This window comes from Muntiacus reevesi, chromosome 14 (assembly GCF_963930625.1).
Source record: "Muntiacus reevesi chromosome 14, mMunRee1.1, whole genome shotgun sequence".
NCBI lineage: Eukaryota > Metazoa > Chordata > Mammalia > Artiodactyla > Cervidae > Muntiacus > Muntiacus reevesi.
In genome coordinates, this window is record NC_089262.1 from 12156249 (window position 1) to 12169956 (window position 13708).

The following is a 13708-nucleotide window of genomic DNA, read 5'->3' on the forward strand; positions in this document are numbered from 1 at the left end:
CAGCAAAGGAAACCATGAACAAAAGAAAAAGGACAACCCTGAGAATGGGAGAAAATATTGCAAATGAAGGAATTGACAAAGGATTAATCTCCAAAATATACAAAAAACTCATGCATCTCAATATCAAAAAACAAATAACACAATCAAAAAATGGGCAAAAGATCTAAACAGACATTTACCCAAAGAAGACATACGATAGCCAAAAATCACATGAAAAGGTGCCTAACATCACTAATTATTAGAGAAGCACAAATCAAAACTACAGTCAGGTATCACCTCGCATCGGTCAGAATCAGTTCAGCTCAGTTCAGTCGCTCAGTCATGTCCAACTCTTTGCAACCCCATGAACCGCAGCATGCCAGGCCACCCTGTCCATCACCAACTCAGGGACTCTACCCAAACCCATGCCCATCGAGTTGGTGATGCCATCCAGCCATCTCATCCTCTGTCATCCCCTTCTCCTCCCGCCCTCAATCCTTCCCAGCATCAGGGTCTTTCCCAATGAGTCAACTCTTCACACGAGGTGGCCAAAGTACTGGAGTTTCAGCTTTAGCATCAGTCCTTCCAATGAACACCCAGGACTGATTTCATTTAGGATGGACTGGTTGGATCTCCTTGCAGTCCAAGGGACTCTCAAGAGTCTTCTCCAACACCATAGTTCAAAAGCATCAATTTTTCAGAATAGCTATCCTCAAAAAAAATCTACAAACTATAGATGCTAGAGAGGGTGTGGAGCAAAGAGAACCCTCCTACAGTGTTGGTGGGAATATAAGTTGAGACAGCCAGTTTACAGGATGGAGGTTCATTAAAAAACTAAAAATAGATCTACCACATGACCCAGCAATGCTACTCCTGGGCATATACTCAGAGAAAAACCATAATTCAAAAAAGATACATGCACCTCAATGTTCACTGCAGCACTATTTGCAATGGCCAGGACATGGAAGCAACCTAAATGTCCATCAACAGAGGAATGGATAAAGAAGATGTGGTACACATATTCAGTGAAATGTTACTCAGCCATTAAAAAGAACAAAATAATTCCTGATGCTGGGCAAGACTGAAGGTGGGAGAAGGGGACAACAGAGAATGAGATGGTTGGATGGCATCATCGACTCGATGGACATGAGTTTGAGCAAACTCCGGGAGTTGGTGATGGACAGGGAAGCCTGGCGTGCTGCAGTCCATGGGGTCACAAAGAGTCAGGCACAACTGAGCTGAACTGAATGTCATTTGCAAAAACACTGATGGACCTAGATATTTTCTTACTGAATGAAGTGAGTCAGACACAGAAAGACAAATATCATACAATATCACTTTGTGTGGAATCTAACAAAAAGGGGGGGGGTACAAATGAACTTATCTACAGAACAGAAGTAGAGTCATAGATGTACAAAACAAACATATGGTTACCAAAAGATAAGGGGCCAGGAGAAGGAATAAACTGGACTTAGTTGCTGCTAAGTCACTTCAATCGTGTCCGACTCTGTGCAACCCCATAGATGGCAGCCCACCAGGCTCCCCTGTCCCTGGGATTCTCCAGGCAAGAACACTGGAGTGGCTCGCCATTTCCTTCTCCAATGCATGAAAGTGAAAAGTGAATCTGAAGTCGCTCAGTCGTGTCCGACTCTGTGTGACCCCACAGATGGCAACCCACCAGGCTCCCCTGTCCCTGGGATTCTCCAGGCAAGAATACTAGAGTGGGTGGCCATTTCCTTCTCTACACATACACACCACTATATTTAAAATGCATGCATGCATGCTCAGTCACTCAGTCATGTCCAACTCTGCAACCCTACAGACTGTAGCCCACCAGACTCCTCTGCCCACAGGAGTCCTCAGACAAGAATACTGGTGGTTGTCGTTCAGTTGCTCAGTCACGTCCAACTGTTTGCAACCCCGTGGACTGCAGCACACCAGGCTTCCCTGCCCTTCACAATCTCCCAGAGACTACTCAAACTCATGTCCATTGAATAGGCTATGCCATCCAACCATCTTATCCTCTGTCATCCCCTTCTCCTCCTGCCTCCTTTCCCAGCATCAGGGTCTTTCCCACTAAGTCAGCTCTTCAGTTCAGGTGGTCAAAGCATTAGAGCTTTAGCTTCAGCATCCATCCTTCCAATGGATATTCAGAGTTGATTTCCTTTAGAATTGAACTGGTTTGATCTCTTTGCAGTCCAAGGGACTCTCAAGAGTCTTCTCCAACACCACAGTTCAAAAGCATCAATTCTTCGGCACTCAGCTTTCTTTATGGTCCAACTCTCACATCCATACATGACCACTGGAAAAACCATAGCCTTGAATAGATGGACCTTTGTTGGCAAAGTAATGTCTCTGCTTTTTAATATGCTGTCTAGGTTTGTCATTGATTTTCTTTCAAGGAGCAAGCATCTTTTAATTTCATGGCTTCAATCACCATCCACAGTGATTCTGGAACCCAAAAAAAAAAGTCTGTCACTGTTTCCATTTTTTTCCCCATCTATCAGTCATGAAGTGATGGGACCAGATGCTATGATCTTCGTTTTTTGAATGTTGAGTTTCAAGCCAGCTTTCTCACTCTCCTCTTTCACCTTCATCAACAAGCTCTTTTAGTTCCTCTCCACTTTCTGCCATAAGGGTGGTATCATCTGCATATCTGAGGTTATCGATAATTCTGGCAATCTTGATTCCAGCTTGAGCTTCATCCAGCCCGACATTTCACATGATGTACTCTGCATAGAAATTAAATAAGCAGGGTGACAATATACAGCCTTGACATACTCCTTTCCCAATTTTGAAGCAGTCCATTGTTCCATGTCCAGTTTTAACTGTTGCTTCTTGACCTGCATACAGGTTTTTCAGGAGGCAGGTAAAGTATTCTGGTATTCCCATCCCTTGAAGAATTTTCCACAGTTTATTGTGATCCACACAGTCAAAGGCTTTAGCACAGTCAATGAAGCAGAAGTAGATGTGCTTCTGGGATTCCCTTGCTTTTTCTATGATCCAGCGGATGTTGGCAATTTGATCTCCAGTTCCTCTGCCTTTTCTTTTTTTTTTTTTTTTAATATTATTTTATTAGTTGGAGGCCAATCACTTCACAACATTTCAGTGGGTTTTGTCATACATTGACATGAATCAGCCATATAGTCACCCGCACTCCCCATCCCGATCCCCCCTCCCACCTCCCTCTCCACCCGACCCCTCAGGGTCCTCCCAGTCCTCTGCCTTTTCTAAAACCAGCTTATACATCTGATTTAGAAGTTCACATACTGCTGAAGCCTAGTTTGAAGGATTTTGAGCATGACCTTGCTAGCATGTGAAATGAATGCAATTGTGTGGTGGTTTGAATATTCTTTGGCATTAACTTTCTTTGAGATTGGAATGAAAACTGACCTTTTCTAGTCCTGTGGCCACTGCCGAGTTTTCCAAATTTGCTGGCATATTGAGTGTAACATTTTAACAGCATCATCTTTTAGGATTTGAAATAGCTCAGCAGGAATTCTATCAACTCCATTGGCTTTGTAGTAATGCTTCCTAAGGCCCACTTGACTTCACACTCCAGGATATCTTTGGTCGCCATTTCCTCCTCCAGGGGATCTTTCCAAATCAGGGATCAAACCCATGTCTCCTGCATTAGCAGCTAGATTCTTTACCACTGAGCCACCTGGGAAGCCCTGAGTGCAAAATAGGAAACTAATAATAATAACCTTCTATATAGCGCACAGAACTCTACTCAATACTCTGTAATGGCCTAACTTGGAAAATAATCTAACAAAGAATAGATCCATGTATATGTATAACTGATTCACTTTGTTGTACATCTGAACCTAATGCAACATCATAAATCAACCATACTCCAATTAAAACTCTTTTAAATAATTAAGAAAGAGGGACAATAACACCAATGATATAAAACACTAACAACAGATAACCCTAAAGGACATGAGGATAATCTTTGAACTATTCTTGAAATTTTTTACTTCCAAATAAAATAACTTTTAAAGTTTAAAAAAACAAACTAGAACTCGAAATGCACCATTTTTATAGTCTGGACTTTACCATGATTCAGCACATAATCATAAAATATAGTGTATCAAATTCTTTTAAAAAACAACCTCTAAGAATGGAAAAGAAACTTTAAAGAAATGACCCTAACTGTTTCTCAAGTTGGTGGTTTAACCACAAACAGAAGAATTATTTTAAACAACTTTCTCTTCACTGTTTCTAAAATAGAATCACTTTTATTTTCCCTATCTAAATGCTATTAGCAAATATAAAATGTCATTTTAAATACAAAAATAACAGAGTTGCTGATAGATTTGAGCATACTTTAAGACTGTATTCCTATGTACTTTGCTGACAGTTACATAAAACATGTGAATTCATCTGTCATTATTATCAAAATATTGCCAAAAAACCAGGCTGGTAATTTCTTCAGGTTGAACTAGCCTAGAATTAAATATACGGTCCAACCACTGTAAAGTAATTTTTCAAAAATTGACATTTTAATTTTTACGAGTTAATTTTAATTTTCATATTTTTCTGTGTGTCTAAGGTTTCAGGATCATGCACTTGATAAAAGCAACTTTAAAATGGAGTGGTTTTTTTCTGCTTATCTACCCTGGTGGTGCAATGGTTAAGACTCCATGCTTCTACTGCAGGGGACATGGGTTCGATCCCTGGTTGGGGAACTAAAATTCTACATGACCTGCGCCTCCCCCACCCACCAAAAAAAAAAAGAAGTGGACCAACAACAGAACTGCTTTTGGGTGAGAAGCAGCGAATGACCCAAAATAAGCTTAATCGGGAATTGACTTTAACCACAGCTGCTGTTCCAAATATACTTTCCTGAACTAGGAACAAAAGCGCGGGTTTTGTTGAGCCTCTTTGGATCTTGGAGGAAACAGATCCCATACTCGGGTTCACTGCTCCTGCCACAGACATAGTAACATATGAGGCTTCCAGTCGGGGTGTGGGGAATCTCAGAGCAAGACACAGTGCCATCTGGTGGAGCCCCTCCTACCCCGGACCCAGCTTGAAGTTTTTGGGGAAGATGCTATGCAGTCAATGGAGCCCTGGGAAGAAAATCATAGCAGAGTTCCCCTGGTCACTTTGGAAATAAGTCTTCTCCTCTTGAAACAGTTCCTGGCTTACTAATGGCCGGTTAGAAACTCCAGGTGACCACAGGACCTGAAATTCCTATCATAAATCGTGTTTTCTGATCCTTCAGGTCAAAAATGTGGGATTTTGTACAGACAGTTCACCGGGTCCTGACAGCACAGATAGGTTCCGTGAGCAGGGAGGTCACATCTCCACCTACACCTGGGCATCCGACCCACAGGGGGGCCTCTTGGGAAGCAGAGGTCACTTTTGCTTCTCCTCCTAAGCACCCGTGCAATGTGTCTGATTTGCTTCCACTCTTCTACCTGTAAGGTGGCATCTTACAAGGTCGATTTCCTCACAGAACAGATTAGGAAACTGGTACCTGGAGTCAAGTCAGTTCCTCCTGATGAGGGAGGCAGGTGGTGACCGGCCAGGATGAGAACTCAGGGCTCCTCGTATGCGGTCTTTTTGCACATATAAAGGTAAAGAGTTGGTCTCAGATTTTTCTAGCAAGAAGTGATTCTGCATCCTACCTCAGCCCTTTTCTTCACACTAACCACACCTAGGGAAAGAAAATCTAGCCATCTGCTGCATTTCCAGAAACAAGAGGAAGTCTCGACCACGTAACACAAACCTCATCCATCCCACTCTTTCATTGTTCTATCCTTAGATGTTTTATCCAGCCTCTTCAAGTTTATGGTCATCTTTAATTATGTTCAAGGTAATCATGAGCACTTTCAGCCTCTATTTGCTTAAAAGTCACATGATTGAACTGAATAGAATCTTGATAATAATGCTTTTCACAGGAAATTAAAGGTAAATCAGCCAGACTTTTCTTTAAAGATGTGATTGCAATTAGACTCAGTATCACTGACTACAGTGACTTCATCACCTATGAAAAACAGCTGTTGTAAGTTTTACACAAAACGGACTGGTCTGATTACATAAAATATCATGGCATTTTCCCAAAAGGGTGATAGTATTATAACTCAAATGCATTTTGCTTCAATTCCTTAACCTTGAGCAGTGGGACACTGAAATATTGGATTGGCCAAAAAGTTTCTTTGGGTCTTTCCATAAGATGTTACAGAAAATCCAGAAGTTTTCGGCCAACCCAATATTTTTAGGCTTCTCCACAAGATGGGGCTACTCCCCAAGCAATTGTGTTGCTAAGCTTGGGGGGCAGTCTGAAAATGAAAACGTGTCACTCACGTTAGCAGTCTTAATAGGATGGCTCATTCACTGCAACTGTGTGTACTCAAGCTCAGTTGCATCCGATTCTGAGGCCCCCTGGACTGTAGCCTGTCAGGCTCCCTCATCCATGGGATTCTCCAGGCAAGAAGACATTAGTAACCCTAATTAAAAACCCAGGGTTCACAGGGCTCAGTCTAGCCATGGAATCCAGTGTATAAAGTATCTGAGTCTTGAATCAGATAACCAAATTGAAAACCAAATGTGGTTTTCAAAAAGTCTTACCTGTTGCTGGCATTATCTCCAAGAATATGGAAGAGGATTAGATTTATAACCCACAGCAACATTTCTCAAAGCCTCCCCTGCTGTTCCACGTGCTTCCACCCCAAAGCTGTTCCTGGATTTCTCACACACAGATCTTCCGCAGCCTCTCTCTCTCCCCTCCTCATTTCCTCTTTCCTGGCTAAATCCTTCAGTTCAGTTCAGTTCAGTTCAGTTCAGTCGCTCAGTCATGTCCGACTCTTTGCGACCCCATGAACTGCAGCACACCAGGCCTCCCTGCCCATCACCAACTCCTGGAGTTCACCCAAACCCATGCCCATTGAGTCGGTGATGCCATCCAACCATCTCATCCTCTGTCGTCCCCTTCTCCTCCTGCCCTCAATCTTTCTCAGCATCAGGGTCTTTTCAAATGAGTCAGCTCTTCGCATCAGGTGGCCGAAGCATTGGAGTTTCATCTTCAACATGAGTCCTTCCAATGAACACCCAGGACTGATCTCCTAGCCCTAAATCCTTCCCCCCTTTAAAATAGTCAGCTCGTAGTAAGCTACTGCTTAGCATAGGAAATTCAGCTCGGTACTCTGTGATGACCTAGAGGGGTGGGATGGGTGGGGGTGGGAGAGAGGCTCAAAAAGTCGGGGAGGGAGGGGGATATATGTAGACATATATACTATGTATATAGCATATATATGTATATATGGCTCATATATACTTTGCTGTCAGCAGAAACCAACACAACACAATAAAGCAATTATACTCCAATAATAAAAGAAAGATGATAGTCAAAGAAAAAAATTCTTCCCACTTTCTTGCCTCTCTGGTTCATAGCCAGACTAGTAGCTCCAAATTCTCCTGTGAAGGTAGGGAAAAATCTCAGATCCCCACATGGAAATCCCAGGTCTCAGCCCAGGCCATATGGGATTCAGACACACCTGAGCCCATGTGGATGTCCGACATGAGCTGGGGAAGTCGTCAGGAAAGGTGATTCCATAAGGATTTCAGGGGTTTTCTTCCCATTGTCTTATTTTGGTAAACGGAGAAGAAAGAATCTTGCATAGGATAGCAAGGGAGAACCAGGGAGGGAAGAACAGAAAGGCAGCTCTTCCAGATGATGCTTCAGGCCCTGAATCATGGCTCAGGGCTGAGTCTCAGGGGAAGGGGCCTCCCACGAACTCCAGGGGAAATCTATGAGAACTGGGGAGAAAGCGGGTGCTGCTTTGATGCTCGTGGGGCCAAGCACCATCCTTCATGAGAGGAGGATATCAACTCCTTTCCCCACTGATGGATGGTGAGTTTTAAAGCAGATTACCCTCCATAATGTCAGTGGGCCTCATCCAATCAGTTGAAGGCTCTAAGAGACAAAAGAGGGAGGTTTTCCCTGAAGACGAGGGACTCTCTTCCTCTGCAGAGATAGGAGTCCGGGGAGAGATACATGCTGGTACTGGCTCTTGCCCTTTTTTCAGGTCCAGTCCCCTTGCTGCCCACACTGTGATTCCCCAGGGCCACCCCGGCCACTCCGGCCCCTCTTGCTTTCTCTGATTTCATTGCTTTAGGTTTCCGCAACCAAAAAGATCCTAATTGACACATGATTAGGAATGATAAGAAATTCTGCAGGAAGCATTTAATAGAAAATATATTAAAATCCCTGGTGGCTCAGTGGTAAAGAATCTGCCTGCCATTGCAAAAGACATGGGTTCGATCCCTGGGTAGGGAAGATGACCTGGAGAACAAAACGGCAATCTGCTCCAGTATTCTTGCCTGGGAAATCCCATGGACAGAAGAGCCTGGCGGGCTACTAGTCCACGGGGTCGCAAAAGAGTCAGACACGACTTAGGGACTGAAAAACAACAACAATATTAATGAAAATCCATGACCAATATTTACGGGGTTCCCTGATGGGCTCCTGTGAGCAGGGTCTGGGGTGAACACACTACACGAGATCGCCGCGCTCCACGCCTTCCTGCAAGACCTGTCGCGCACTCAGCCTCGCCTGTCTCTGCGGCCCTGGACCACTGTCCTGCCCCCACTGTGGCTCTGGGCCATCTCTGGGTGAGCACTGACCACCTTCGCGAACACACAGCCCGCAGCAGCCCTGACTTCATTTCCAGCCAGTGTGCCTCTCACCTCCTGCCTGGGATTTCCTGTTGCCACAAGACACGTGGAATCTGCCTGTCACCCATAACGCACAACCGGAAGAGCAAAGAAATTCATGTCAGTGAAGCAAACCCTCACCAGCGGGAAAGTGTAACACGAGATGAGCTCTCCCTCCAGTGGTAAAGAACCCACCTGCCAATGAAGGAGATGTAAGAGATGCGGTTCAATCCCTGGGTCGGGAAGATTCTCTGGAGGAGGGCATAGCAGCCCACTCCAGTATTCTTGCCTGGAGAATCCCATGGACAGAGGAGCCTCGCAGACTATAATCCATAAGTTTGCAGAGTTGGACATGACTGAAGCTACTTATCATGCATGCATGCATTGATTCTCTCTTTCCCTACCTCACTCTGCTTTCTCCTCACACTTGCTTTCCTGGAAAACATTCCTAAATAAACTGGTAACACAAATCCACACCCAGGCTCTGCATTTTTTAGAGAAACCATTCCAAGATGTTCTTGCTTTAAATGAGGTCATTGGTCAAGTTGGGCTTCCCTTGTGGCTCAGTTGGTAAAGAATCCCCCTGCAATGTGGGAGACATGGGCTCAATCCCTGGGTTGGGAAGATCCCCTGGAGAAGGGAAAGGCTACCCACTCCAGTATTATGTGCTTCCCTCATAGCTCAGCTGGTAAAGAATCTGTTTGCAATGCAGCAGCCCCCGGTTCATTTCCTGGGTCAGGAAAGTCCCCTGGAGAAGGGATAGGCTACCCACTCCAGTATTCCTGGGCTTCCCTTGTGGCTCAGCTGGTCAAGAATCCTCCTGCAGTGCAGGAGACCTGGGTTGAGAAGATCCCCCGGAGAAGGGAAAGGCTACCCACTCCAGTATTCTGGCCTGGAGAATTCCAAGGGCTGTAAAGGCCATGGGGTCGCAAAGAGTCCCACACGACTGAGCGTCTTTCACAACATGGTCAAGTTAGACGCTGAACATGTCAGAGAGGAAAAATTCCTGGCCGGTTCCCTTTCGGGATAACTGAAACTGCACCAGGCACAACTGGATACAAGACACATAAGGCAATTCATCCCCCAGGAGCGGGCTACACCCAGCGCTGCTGTGAAGGTATCAGCAACCGACTCCTCACACAAGAAGGAGAGGAAGGGCCTATTAGCAAATGAACTAGGTTTAACGCCTCATTATCCACAAAATATGAGGGAATTTAACAGGATGCTTCAGTGGGAGTTCTCAAATAGTGACTGCTTTTGCCTGGAGAGAAAAATGCACACACGATCAGCCTGTGGGTCACAGAGAAAACAAAACCGGAAGAGGCCAGATTCAAGGACGCTACTTCCTGGGCAGCCACTAGGTGGCGAGCTTAGCCATCTTTTGGATTCTTGACCTACTCACTCCCGCAGTGGCTCTGTTCTTACTCTGATAAGAATTTGGAGTGGACAAAGATGTTTTGTACTTGCAATAATCTGAGCACAAGGACCCTCTAAATTTAAAAAGTTGAGAACTGCTTTATTATAGATAATATATATTATTATATAATATACATATTTATATTTATATAAATGTATTGTTTATATTAATATATTATATAATTATTATAATTGTATTGCATATAAATTATATATTATATGTAAATATAATATTACAATAATTATAATATTAATTATTACATTATATAAACAATATATTATATAATAACACATAATAAAACAATTCTCAACTTTTCTCAATTCAGTCATGTCTAACTCTTTGCAACCCCACAGACTAGCCCACCAGGTTCCTCTGTCTCGGGGGATTCTCCAGGCAAGAATACTGGAGTGGGTTGCCATGCCCTCCTCCAGGGGATCTTCCCAACCCAGGGATCGAACCCAGGTCTCCCGCATTACAAGCAGATTCTTTACCAACTGAGCCGCCAGGGATGTCATAGATAATATAAAGGTAGGATAAATGTGAAGCATAGAGACCATCTTATTGTCTGTTGGCTGTGTGTATTTTGTTCTTGCTGCTCCTTTAGCTACCTGGTCTCAGGAGGGAGGCATTAATACAGTGTTTGATGAGGCCTTTGGCTTTGTTTTACTTGACTTTGCAAGGGTACAGGTGTCTGCTGTTTATTTTTTAATACTTTGATTTTCTTGGAGTATAGTTCACCTACAACGTTGTGTTAGTTTCAGGTGTACGGCAAAGTGATTCAGTTACACAAATACATATACTCACTCTTTTTTAGACTCTTTTCTCACAGAGGCCATTGCAGAATATTGGGTAGAGTTCCTTGTGCTATACAGTAGGTCCTTGTTGGGTTATCTATCTTATATGTAGCAGTGTGTATACGTTTATCCCAAGTTCCTGATATCTCCCTGCCTGCCACATTTCCCCTTTGGTAGACATGTTTGTTTTCAATATCTATAAGTTTGCTTCTGTTTTGTAAATAAGTTCATTTGTACCTTTTTTCTAAATTAAATTCCACATATAAGAGATACCATGTGATATTTGTCTTTCTCTGTCTGACTGACTTAGTATGATAATCTCTAGGTCCATCCATGTTGCTGAAAATGGGATTATTTCATTCTTTTTATGGCTGAGTAATATTCTAAAAACCAGAAATATAAATACAGCCCACAAGGACTAGAGACTGAGCCTAAATTAGCTCAATCAGACAAGACCTGAAATCAAGGGGGAAAGGATGGCAGTTTTAAAATCCAAACTGCTGGGGCAGCTCCCTCAGCCAAACCTTCCAGGTAGTAAGTTTTAGTCATCTGAGGAAGCAACCTCTATGTATTCCAACTGTTCTTTGTAAACTAATATCTGCCTGCCAACTCAGGAGACATGTGTTTGATCCCTGGGTTGGGAAGCTCCCCTGGAGTAGGAAATGGCCAGAAAATGCCTCAAAAATTCCATGGACAGAGGAGCCTGGCAGGCTACAGTCCATGGGGTTGCAAAATGGTCGGACACAAGTTAGCAACTAAATAAAAACGTTTCACTGCGTACGTGTATCACATTTTCTTTGTCCATTAGGTGTTTCCTGTTTAAATAAGGTGTTTTGATAACCAAAAAATCTCCTAAAAAACATTTCTCAAGTGAAGCCAGGGCAGAAATAGAGGCCTGAAGAGACAGAAAGGGTCACATGGAGGAGGGGGGATTGGAGGACATGATGCTTGCAGATGGGAGCAGAGGCACAGGGGTATCGTCATAGCAACAGCATATATATACATATATGTATGTATTGTTGCTGTTCTGTTGCTCAGTCTTGTTCAACTCTTTGTGACTCCATGGACTGCAACACGCCAGGCTTCCCTGTCCATCGCCAACTCCCAGACCTTGCTCAAACTCATCTCCATCGAGTCGGTGATGCCATCCAACAATCTCATCCTCTGTCATCCCCTTCTCCTCCTATCTTCAATCTTTCTCAGCATCAGGGCCTTTTCCAATGAGTCAGTTCTTCAAAACAGGTGGCCAAAGTATTGGAGCTTCAGTTACAGCATCAGTCCTTCCAATGAATTTTCAGGGCTGATTTCCTTTAGGATTAATTGGTTTGATCTCCTTGCTGTCCAAAGGACTCTCAAGAGTCTTCTCCAACACCACAATTCAAAAGCATCAATTCTTCGGTGCTCAACCTTCTTTATGGTCCAATTCTTACATCCATCCATGACCACTGGAAAAACCATAGCCTTGACTAGACAGACCTTTGTTGGCAAAGTAATGTCTCTGCTTTTTAATATGCTGTCTAGGTTGGTCATAGCTTTTCTTCCAAGGAGCAAGCATCTTTTAATTTCACGACTGTAGTCACCATCTGCAGTGATTTTGGAACCCAAGAAAATAAAATCTGTCACTGTTTCCATTGTTTCCACATCTATTTGCCAAGAAGTAATGGGAGCAGATGCTAGGGTCTTAGTTTATTGAACATTGAGTTTTAAGCCTGCTTTTTCACTCTCCTCTTTCACAATACATATATATTGTTGTGTGTGTGTGTGTGTGTATATAAATATATATATATATATATATATATATAAATTATTAACATAGGAAATACTTTACAAAACCTTCATAGCTTTACAATAAGAGATTCACAAAATAAATTACTGTAGAGGTATTCAATGCATTAAAAAACATGTTCAAAAGACATTTTAATGAAATTGAAACGCTCATGATATGCTGTAAAATGACAAAAATCAGGCTCCAAAAGAGTAGGAATCAATTTTTGTAAATATATATATATATTTAATAAAAACTATGCAATATTGCTCTTTACAGCATCAAACCTTGCTCCAACACCAGTCCCATCCACAACTGGGTTTTGTTTTTGCTTTGGTTCCCTCCCTTCCTTCTCTCTGGAGTTATTTCTCCACTGATCTCCAGTAGCATATTGGGCACCTACCTACCTGGGGAGTTCATCTTTCAGTATCTTATCATTTTGCCTTTTCATACTGTTCATGGGGTTCTCAAGGCAAGAATACTGAAGTGGTTTGCCATTCCCTTCTCCAGTGGACCACATTCTGTCAGACCTCTCCACCATGACCCGACCGTCTTGGGTGGCCACACACGGCATGGCTTAGTTTCATTGAGTTAGACAGGACTGTGGTCCATGTGATCAGATTGGCTAACCAAAGGAGAAAAGGAAAGATATACCCACTTGAATGCAGAGTTCCAAAGAATAGGAAGGAGAGATAAGAAAGCCTTCCTCAGCAATCAATGCAAAGAAATAGAGGAAAACAATAGAATGGGAAAGACTAGAGATCTCTTCAAGAAAAGTAGAGATACCAAGGGAACATTTTATGCAAAGATGAGCTCAATAAAGGATAGAAATGGTAGGGACCTAACACAAGCAGAAGATATTAAGAAGAGGTGACAAGAATACACAGAAGAACTGTACAAAAAAGATCTTCACGACCCAGATAATCACGATGGTGTGATCACTCAACTAGAGCCAGACATCCTGGAATGTGAAGTCAAGTGGGCCTTAGAAAGCATCACTACGAACAAAGCTAGTGGAGGTGATGGAATGCCAGTTGAGCTATTTCAAATTCTGAAAGATGATGCTGTGAAAGTGCTGCACTCAATGTG

The 13708-nt window shown here is 43.1% G+C and overlaps 1 protein-coding gene across 1 annotated transcript in view; it reads right to left on the reverse strand.

The window, feature by feature from the left end:
• Positions 1-13708, reverse strand: part of DNAH5 (dynein axonemal heavy chain 5) — a 308357-nt gene that overhangs the window by 277324 nt on the left and 17325 nt on the right. The window lies entirely within an intron of this gene.